Source organism: Stylophora pistillata, chromosome 13 (genome assembly GCF_964205215.1).
Source record: "Stylophora pistillata chromosome 13, jaStyPist1.2, whole genome shotgun sequence".
Classification (NCBI taxonomy): domain Eukaryota; kingdom Metazoa; phylum Cnidaria; class Anthozoa; order Scleractinia; family Pocilloporidae; genus Stylophora; species Stylophora pistillata.
This window is the reverse complement of record NC_142531.1, coordinates 25,875,306-25,886,389: the sequence shown is the minus strand read 5'-3', so window position 1 is coordinate 25,886,389 and position 11,084 is coordinate 25,875,306.

The following is an 11,084-nucleotide window of genomic DNA, read 5'->3' as shown; positions in this document are numbered from 1 at the left end:
GAGGCACATGTGCTAAAGAAGGCGGTGAGCCTTGTATGACAACGCATGCCACTTCCACGAAACGCATGACAACGCGGACAAAACGGATTCCCGGGTGCAGTAGATAGTCCCAGGGGAGTTGGAGAGTAGTCGGGCACCTCCTGCCAAATCACGGCAGCCGTAGTGGCACGCCTGCGAGTGAGAGGCAGTGCACTGTGAGGCACTTGTGCTAAAGAAGGCGGTGAGTCCTGTACTCACGCCTGCCACTTCCACGAAACGCATGACAACGCCACCAACATGAGATCCCAGGTGCACTAGACCCAGGGGAACCTCGCCAATAGAGGCGCAACTCCGGGAACTCACGGGCGACGGAGTGGCATGCGTGAGAGTGAGACGGTGTGCAAGAGGAAAGGGCGAGCCTTGTACTCACGCCTGCTACTTCCACGAAACACATCACCGCGCGGCCAAAACGGATTCCCGGGTGCACAAGATAGTCCCAGGGGAGTTGGGGAGTAGGCGCACACCTCCTGCCAAATCACGGCAGCCGTAGTGGCACGCCTGCGAGTGAGAGGCTGTGGACTTTGAGGCACATGTGCTAAAGCAGGCGGTGAGTCTTGTACTTACTCCTGCTACTTCCACCAAACACATCACAGCGCGGCCAAAATGGATTGTCGGGTGCACTAGATAGTCTAAGGGGAGTCGGGGAGTAGGCGCGCACCTCCTGCCAAATCACGGGCGCCAGTGTGGCACGCGTGCGAGTGAGAGGCTGTGCACTATGAAGCACATGTGCTAAAAAAGGCGGTGAGTCTTGTACTCACGCCCGCTACTTGCATGAAACAAATGACCACGAGGCCAAAATGGATTCCCGGGTGCAGTAGATAGACTCAGGGGAATTAGGGAGTAGGCGCGCTCCTCCTGCAAGTCACTGGCGTCGGCGTGACACGCCTGCGAGTGAGAGACTGTGCACTAAGAGGCACATGTGCTAAAGAAGGCGGTGAGCCTTGTATGACAACGCATGCCACTTCCACGAAACGCATGACAACGCGGACAAAACGGATTCCCGGGTGCAGTAGATAGTCCCAGGGGAGTTGGAGAGTAGTCGGGCACCTCCTGCCAAATCACGGCAGCCGTAGTGGCACGCCTGCGAGTGAGAGGCAGTGCACTGTGAGGCACTTGTGCTAAAGAAGGCGGTGAGTCCTGTACTCACGCCTGCCACTTCCACGAAACGCATGACAACGCCACCAACATGAGATCCCAGGTGCACTAGACCCAGGGGAACCTCGCCAATAGAGGCGCAACTCCGGGAACTCACGGGCGACGGAGTGATATGCGTGAGAGTGAGACGGTGTGCAAGAGGAAAGGGCGAGCCTTGTACTCACGCCTGCTACTTCCAGGAAACACATCACCGCGCGGCCAAAACGGATTCCCGGGTGCACAAGATAGTCCCAGGGGAGTTGGGGAGTAGGCGCGCACCTCCTGCCAAATCACGGCAGCCGTAGTGGCACGCCTGCGAGTGAGAGGCTGTGGACTTTGAGGCACATGTGCTAAAGCAGGCGGTGAGTCTTGTACTTACTCCTGCTACTTCCACCAAACACATCACAGCGCGGCCAAAATGGAGTGTCGGGTGCAGTAGATAGTCCCAGGGGAGTCGGGGAGTAGGCGCGCACCTCCTGCCAAATCACGGGCGCCGGTGTGGCACGCCTGCGAGTGAGAGGCTGTGCACTATGAGGCACATGTGCTAAAGAAGGCGGTGAGCCTTGTATGACAACGCATGCCACTTCCACGAAACGCATGACAACGCGGACAAAACGGATTCCCGGGTGCAGTAGATAGTCCCAGGGGAGTTGGAGAGTAGTCGGGCACCTCCTGCCAAATCACGGCAGCCGTAGTGGCACGCCTGCGAGTGAGAGGCTGTGCACTGTGAGGCACTTGTGCTAAAGAAGGCGGTGAGTCCTGTACTCACGCCTGCCACTTCCACGAAACGCATGACAACGCCACCAACATGAGATCCCAGGTGCACTAGACCCAGGGGAACCTCGCCAATAGAGGCGCAACTCCGGGAACTCACGGGCGACGGAGTGGCATGCGTGAGAGTGAGACGGTGTGCAAGAGGAAAGGGCGAGCCTTGTACTCACGCCTGCTACTTCCACGAAACACATCACCGCGCGGCCAAAACGGATTCCCGGGTGCACAAGATAGTCCCAGGGGAGTTGGGGAGTAGGCGCACACCTCCTGCCAAATCACGGCAGCCGTAGTGGCACGCCTGCGAGTGAGAGGCTGTGGACTTTGAGGCACATGTGCTAAAGCAGGCGGTGAGTCTTGTACCTACTCCTGCTACTTCCACCAAACACATCACAGCGCGGCCAAAATGGATTGTCGGGTGCACTAGATAGTCTAAGAGGAGTCGGGGAGTAGGCGCGCACCTCCTACCAAATCACGGGCGCCAGTGTGGCACGCTTGCGAGTGAGAGGCTGTGCACTATGAAGCACATGTGCTAAAAAAGGCGGTGAGTCTTGTACTCACGCCCGCTACTTGCATGAAACAAATGACCACGCGGCCAAAATGGATTCCCGGGTGCAGTAGATAGTCTCAGGGGAATTGGGGAGTAGGCGCGCTCCTCCTGCAAGTCACTGGCGTCGGCGTGACACGCCTGCGAGTGAGAGACTGTGCACTAAGAGGCACATGTGCTAAAGAAGGCGGTGAGCCTTGTATGACAACGCATGCCACTTCCACGAAACGCATGACAACGCGGACAAAACGGATTCCCGGGTGCAGTAGATAGTCCCAGGGGAGTTGGAGAGTAGTCGGGCACCTCCTGCCAAATCACGGCAGCCGTAGTGGCACGCCTGCGAGTGAGAGGCAGTGCACTGTGAGGCACTTGTGCTAAAGAAGGCGGTGAGTCCTGTACTCACGCCTGCCACTTCCACGAAACGCATGACAACGCCACCAACATGAGATCCCAGGTGCACTAGACCCAGGGGAACCTCGCCAATAGAGGCGCAACTCCGGGAACTCACGGGCGACGGAGTGGCATGCGTGAGAGTGAGACGGTGTGCAAGAGGAAAGGGCGAGCCTTGTACTCACGCCTGCTACTTCCACGAAACACATCACCGCGCGGCCAAAACGGATTCCCGGGTGCACAAGATAGTCCCAGGGGAGTTGGGGAGTAGGCGCACACCTCCTGCCAAATCACGGCAGCCGTAGTGGCACGCCTGCGAGTGAGAGGCTGTGGACTTTGAGGCACATGTGCTAAAGCAGGCGGTGAGTCTTGTACTTACTCCTGCTACTTCCACCAAACACATCACAGCGCGGCCAAAATGGATTGTCGGGTGCACTAGATAGTCTAAGGGGAGTCGGGGAGTAGGCGCGCACCTCCTGCCAAATCACGGGCGCCAGTGTGGCACGCGTGCGAGTGAGAGGCTGTGCACTATGAAGCACATGTGCTAAAAAAGGCGGTGAGTCTTGTACTCACGCCCGCTACTTGCATGAAACAAATGACCACGAGGCCAAAATGGATTCCCGGGTGCAGTAGATAGACTCAGGGGAATTAGGGAGTAGGCGCGCTCCTCCTGCAAGTCACTGGCGTCGGCGTGACACGCCTGCGAGTGAGAGACTGTGCACTAAGAGGCACATGTGCTAAAGAAGGCGGTGAGCCTTGTATGACAACGCATGCCACTTCCACGAAACGCATGACAACGCGGACAAAACGGATTCCCGGGTGCAGTAGATAGTCCCAGGGGAGTTGGAGAGTAGTCGGGCACCTCCTGCCAAATCACGGCAGCCGTAGTGGCACGCCTGCGAGTGAGAGGCAGTGCACTGTGAGGCACTTGTGCTAAAGAAGGCGGTGAGTCCTGTACTCACGCCTGCCACTTCCACGAAACGCATGACAACGCCACCAACATGAGATCCCAGGTGCACTAGACCCAGGGGAACCTCGCCAATAGAGGCGCAACTCCGGGAACTCACGGGCGACGGAGTGATATGCGTGAGAGTGAGACGGTGTGCAAGAGGAAAGGGCGAGCCTTGTACTCACGCCTGCTACTTCCAGGAAACACATCACCGCGCGGCCAAAACGGATTCCCGGGTGCACAAGATAGTCCCAGGGGAGTTGGGGAGTAGGCGCGCACCTCCTGCCAAATCACGGCAGCCGTAGTGGCACGCCTGCGAGTGAGAGGCTGTGGACTTTGAGGCACATGTGCTAAAGCAGGCGGTGAGTCTTGTACTTACTCCTGCTACTTCCACCAAACACATCACAGCGCGGCCAAAATGGAGTGTCGGGTGCAGTAGATAGTCCCAGGGGAGTCGGGGAGTAGGCGCGCACCTCCTGCCAAATCACGGGCGCCGGTGTGGCACGCCTGCGAGTGAGAGGCTGTGCACTATGAGGCACATGTGCTAAAGAAGGCGGTGAGCCTTGTATGACAACGCATGCCACTTCCACGAAACGCATGACAACGCGGACAAAACGGATTCCCGGGTGCAGTAGATAGTCCCAGGGGAGTTGGAGAGTAGTCGGGCACCTCCTGCCAAATCACGGCAGCCGTAGTGGCACGCCTGCGAGTGAGAGGCAGTGCACTGTGAGGCACTTGTGCTAAAGAAGGCGGTGAGTCCTGTACTCACGCCTGCCACTTCCACGAAACGCATGACAACGCCACCAACATGAGATCCCAGGTGCACTAGACCCAGGGGAACCTCGCCAATAGAGGCGCAACTCCGGGAACTCACGGGCGACGGAGTGATATGCGTGAGAGTGAGACGGTGTGCAAGAGGAAAGGGCGAGCCTTGTACTCACGCCTGCTACTTCCAGGAAACACATCACCGCGCGGCCAAAACGGATTCCCGGGTGCACAAGATAGTCCCAGGGGAGTTGGGGAGTAGGCGCGCACCTCCTGCCAAATCACGGCAGCCGTAGTGGCACGCCTGCGAGTGAGAGGCTGTGGACTTTGAGGCACATGTGCTAAAGCAGGCGGTGAGTCTTGTACTTACTCCTGCTACTTCCACCAAACACATCACAGCGCGGCCAAAATGGAGTGTCGGGTGCAGTAGATAGTCCCAGGGGAGTCGGGGAGTAGGCGCGCACCTCCTGCCAAATCACGGGCGCCGGTGTGGCACGCCTGCGAGTGAGAGGCTGTGCACTATGAGGCACATGTGCTAAAGAAGGCGGTGAGCCTTGTATGACAACGCATGCCACTTCCACGAAACGCATGACAACGCGGACAAAACGGATTCCCGGGTGCAGTAGATAGTCCCAGGGGAGTTGGAGAGTAGTCGGGCACCTCCTGCCAAATCACGGCAGCCGTAGTGGCACGCCTGCGAGTGAGAGGCTGTGCACTGTGAGGCACTTGTGCTAAAGAAGGCGGTGAGTCCTGTACTCACGCCTGCCACTTCCACGAAACGCATGACAACGCCACCAACATGAGATCCCAGGTGCACTAGACCCAGGGGAACCTCGCCAATAGAGGCGCAACTCCGGGAACTCACGGGCGACGGAGTGGCATGCGTGAGAGTGAGACGGTGTGCAAGAGGAAAGGGCGAGCCTTGTACTCACGCCTGCTACTTCCACGAAACACATCACCGCGCGGCCAAAACGGATTCCCGGGTGCACAAGATAGTCCCAGGGGAGTTGGGGAGTAGGCGCACACCTCCTGCCAAATCACGGCAGCCGTAGTGGCACGCCTGCGAGTGAGAGGCTGTGGACTTTGAGGCACATGTGCTAAAGCAGGCGGTGAGTCTTGTACCTACTCCTGCTACTTCCACCAAACACATCACAGCGCGGCCAAAATGGATTGTCGGGTGCACTAGATAGTCTAAGAGGAGTCGGGGAGTAGGCGCGCACCTCCTACCAAATCACGGGCGCCAGTGTGGCACGCTTGCGAGTGAGAGGCTGTGCACTATGAAGCACATGTGCTAAAAAAGGCGGTGAGTCTTGTACTCACGCCCGCTACTTGCATGAAACAAATGACCACGCGGCCAAAATGGATTCCCGGGTGCAGTAGATAGTCTCAGGGGAATTGGGGAGTAGGCGCGCTCCTCCTGCAAGTCACTGGCGTCGGCGTGACACGCCTGCGAGTGAGAGACTGTGCACTAAGAGGCACATGTGCTAAAGAAGGCGGTGAGCCTTGTATGACAACGCATGCCACTTCCACGAAACGCATGACAACGCGGACAAAACGGATTCCCGGGTGCAGTAGATAGTCCCAGGGGAGTTGGAGAGTAGTCGGGCACCTCCTGCCAAATCACGGCAGCCGTAGTGGCACGCCTGCGAGTGAGAGGCAGTGCACTGTGAGGCACTTGTGCTAAAGAAGGCGGTGAGTCCTGTACTCACGCCTGCCACTTCCACGAAACGCATGACAACGCCACCAACATGAGATCCCAGGTGCACTAGACCCAGGGGAACCTCGCCAATAGAGGCGCAACTCCGGGAACTCACGGGCGACGGAGTGGCATGCGTGAGAGTGAGACGGTGTGCAAGAGGAAAGGGCGAGCCTTGTACTCACGCCTGCTACTTCCACGAAACACATCACCGCGCGGCCAAAACGGATTCCCGGGTGCACAAGATAGTCCCAGGGGAGTTGGGGAGTAGGCGCACACCTCCTGCCAAATCACGGCAGCCGTAGTGGCACGCCTGCGAGTGAGAGGCTGTGGACTTTGAGGCACATGTGCTAAAGCAGGCGGTGAGTCTTGTACTTACTCCTGCTACTTCCACCAAACACATCACAGCGCGGCCAAAATGGATTGTCGGGTGCACTAGATAGTCTAAGGGGAGTCGGGGAGTAGGCGCGCACCTCCTGCCAAATCACGGGCGCCAGTGTGGCACGCGTGCGAGTGAGAGGCTGTGCACTATGAAGCACATGTGCTAAAAAAGGCGGTGAGTCTTGTACTCACGCCCGCTACTTGCATGAAACAAATGACCACGAGGCCAAAATGGATTCCCGGGTGCAGTAGATAGACTCAGGGGAATTAGGGAGTAGGCGCGCTCCTCCTGCAAGTCACTGGCGTCGGCGTGACACGCCTGCGAGTGAGAGACTGTGCACTAAGAGGCACATGTGCTAAAGAAGGCGGTGAGCCTTGTATGACAACGCATGCCACTTCCACGAAACGCATGACAACGCGGACAAAACGGATTCCCGGGTGCAGTAGATAGTCCCAGGGGAGTTGGAGAGTAGTCGGGCACCTCCTGCCAAATCACGGCAGCCGTAGTGGCACGCCTGCGAGTGAGAGGCAGTGCACTGTGAGGCACTTGTGCTAAAGAAGGCGGTGAGTCCTGTACTCACGCCTGCCACTTCCACGAAACGCATGACAACGCCACCAACATGAGATCCCAGGTGCACTAGACCCAGGGGAACCTCGCCAATAGAGGCGCAACTCCGGGAACTCACGGGCGACGGAGTGATATGCGTGAGAGTGAGACGGTGTGCAAGAGGAAAGGGCGAGCCTTGTACTCACGCCTGCTACTTCCAGGAAACACATCACCGCGCGGCCAAAACGGATTCCCGGGTGCACAAGATAGTCCCAGGGGAGTTGGGGAGTAGGCGCGCACCTCCTGCCAAATCACGGCAGCCGTAGTGGCACGCCTGCGAGTGAGAGGCTGTGGACTTTGAGGCACATGTGCTAAAGCAGGCGGTGAGTCTTGTACTTACTCCTGCTACTTCCACCAAACACATCACAGCGCGGCCAAAATGGAGTGTCGGGTGCAGTAGATAGTCCCAGGGGAGTCGGGGAGTAGGCGCGCACCTCCTGCCAAATCACGGGCGCCGGTGTGGCACGCCTGCGAGTGAGAGGCTGTGCACTATGAGGCACATGTGCTAAAGAAGGCGGTGAGCCTTGTATGACAACGCATGCCACTTCCACGAAACGCATGACAACGCGGACAAAACGGATTCCCGGGTGCAGTAGATAGTCCCAGGGGAGTTGGAGAGTAGTCGGGCACCTCCTGCCAAATCACGGCAGCCGTAGTGGCACGCCTGCGAGTGAGAGGCTGTGCACTGTGAGGCACTTGTGCTAAAGAAGGCGGTGAGTCCTGTACTCACGCCTGCCACTTCCACGAAACGCATGACAACGCCACCAACATGAGATCCCAGGTGCACTAGACCCAGGGGAACCTCGCCAATAGAGGCGCAACTCCGGGAACTCACGGGCGACGGAGTGGCATGCGTGAGAGTGAGACGGTGTGCAAGAGGAAAGGGCGAGCCTTGTACTCACGCCTGCTACTTCCACGAAACACATCACCGCGCGGCCAAAACGGATTCCCGGGTGCACAAGATAGTCCCAGGGGAGTTGGGGAGTAGGCGCACACCTCCTGCCAAATCACGGCAGCCGTAGTGGCACGCCTGCGAGTGAGAGGCTGTGGACTTTGAGGCACATGTGCTAAAGCAGGCGGTGAGTCTTGTACCTACTCCTGCTACTTCCACCAAACACATCACAGCGCGGCCAAAATGGATTGTCGGGTGCACTAGATAGTCTAAGAGGAGTCGGGGAGTAGGCGCGCACCTCCTACCAAATCACGGGCGCCAGTGTGGCACGCTTGCGAGTGAGAGGCTGTGCACTATGAAGCACATGTGCTAAAAAAGGCGGTGAGTCTTGTACTCACGCCCGCTACTTGCATGAAACAAATGACCACGCGGCCAAAATGGATTCCCGGGTGCAGTAGATAGTCTCAGGGGAATTGGGGAGTAGGCGCGCTCCTCCTGCAAGTCACTGGCGTCGGCGTGACACGCCTGCGAGTGAGAGACTGTGCACTAAGAGGCACATGTGCTAAAGAAGGCGGTGAGCCTTGTATGACAACGCATGCCACTTCCACGAAACGCATGACAACGCGGACAAAACGGATTCCCGGGTGCAGTAGATAGTCCCAGGGGAGTTGGAGAGTAGTCGGGCACCTCCTGCCAAATCACGGCAGCCGTAGTGGCACGCCTGCGAGTGAGAGGCAGTGCACTGTGAGGCACTTGTGCTAAAGAAGGCGGTGAGTCCTGTACTCACGCCTGCCACTTCCACGAAACGCATGACAACGCCACCAACATGAGATCCCAGGTGCACTAGACCCAGGGGAACCTCGCCAATAGAGGCGCAACTCCGGGAACTCACGGGCGACGGAGTGGCATGCGTGAGAGTGAGACGGTGTGCAAGAGGAAAGGGCGAGCCTTGTACTCACGCCTGCTACTTCCACGAAACACATCACCGCGCGGCCAAAACGGATTCCCGGGTGCACAAGATAGTCCCAGGGGAGTTGGGGAGTAGGCGCACACCTCCTGCCAAATCACGGCAGCCGTAGTGGCACGCCTGCGAGTGAGAGGCTGTGGACTTTGAGGCACATGTGCTAAAGCAGGCGGTGAGTCTTGTACTTACTCCTGCTACTTCCACCAAACACATCACAGCGCGGCCAAAATGGATTGTCGGGTGCACTAGATAGTCTAAGGGGAGTCGGGGAGTAGGCGCGCACCTCCTGCCAAATCACGGGCGCCAGTGTGGCACGCGTGCGAGTGAGAGGCTGTGCACTATGAAGCACATGTGCTAAAAAAGGCGGTGAGTCTTGTACTCACGCCCGCTACTTGCATGAAACAAATGACCACGAGGCCAAAATGGATTCCCGGGTGCAGTAGATAGACTCAGGGGAATTAGGGAGTAGGCGCGCTCCTCCTGCAAGTCACTGGCGTCGGCGTGACACGCCTGCGAGTGAGAGACTGTGCACTAAGAGGCACATGTGCTAAAGAAGGCGGTGAGCCTTGTATGACAACGCATGCCACTTCCACGAAACGCATGACAACGCGGACAAAACGGATTCCCGGGTGCAGTAGATAGTCCCAGGGGAGTTGGAGAGTAGTCGGGCACCTCCTGCCAAATCACGGCAGCCGTAGTGGCACGCCTGCGAGTGAGAGGCAGTGCACTGTGAGGCACTTGTGCTAAAGAAGGCGGTGAGTCCTGTACTCACGCCTGCCACTTCCACGAAACGCATGACAACGCCACCAACATGAGATCCCAGGTGCACTAGACCCAGGGGAACCTCGCCAATAGAGGCGCAACTCCGGGAACTCACGGGCGACGGAGTGATATGCGTGAGAGTGAGACGGTGTGCAAGAGGAAAGGGCGAGCCTTGTACTCACGCCTGCTACTTCCAGGAAACACATCACCGCGCGGCCAAAACGGATTCCCGGGTGCACAAGATAGTCCCAGGGGAGTTGGGGAGTAGGCGCGCACCTCCTGCCAAATCACGGCAGCCGTAGTGGCACGCCTGCGAGTGAGAGGCTGTGGACTTTGAGGCACATGTGCTAAAGCAGGCGGTGAGTCTTGTACTTACTCCTGCTACTTCCACCAAACACATCACAGCGCGGCCAAAATGGAGTGTCGGGTGCAGTAGATAGTCCCAGGGGAGTCGGGGAGTAGGCGCGCACCTCCTGCCAAATCACGGGCGCCGGTGTGGCACGCCTGCGAGTGAGAGGCTGTGCACTATGAGGCACATGTGCTAAAGAAGGCGGTGAGCCTTGTATGACAACGCATGCCACTTCCACGAAACGCATGACAACGCGGACAAAACGGATTCCCGGGTGCAGTAGATAGTCCCAGGGGAGTTGGAGAGTAGTCGGGCACCTCCTGCCAAATCACGGCAGCCGTAGTGGCACGCCTGCGAGTGAGAGGCTGTGCACTGTGAGGCACTTGTGCTAAAGAAGGCGGTGAGTCCTGTACTCACGCCTGCCACTTCCACGAAACGCATGACAACGCCACCAACATGAGATCCCAGGTGCACTAGACCCAGGGGAACCTCGCCAATAGAGGCGCAACTCCGGGAACTCACGGGCGACGGAGTGGCATGCGTGAGAGTGAGACGGTGTGCAAGAGGAAAGGGCGAGCCTTGTACTCACGCCTGCTACTTCCACGAAACACATCACCGCGCGGCCAAAACGGATTCCCGGGTGCACAAGATAGTCCCAGGGGAGTTGGGGAGTAGGCGCACACCTCCTGCCAAATCACGGCAGCCGTAGTGGCACGCCTGCGAGTGAGAGGCTGTGGACTTTGAGGCACATGTGCTAAAGCAGGCGGTGAGTCTTGTACCTACTCCTGCTACTTCCACCAAACACATCACAGCGCGGCCAAAATGGATTGTCGGGTGCACT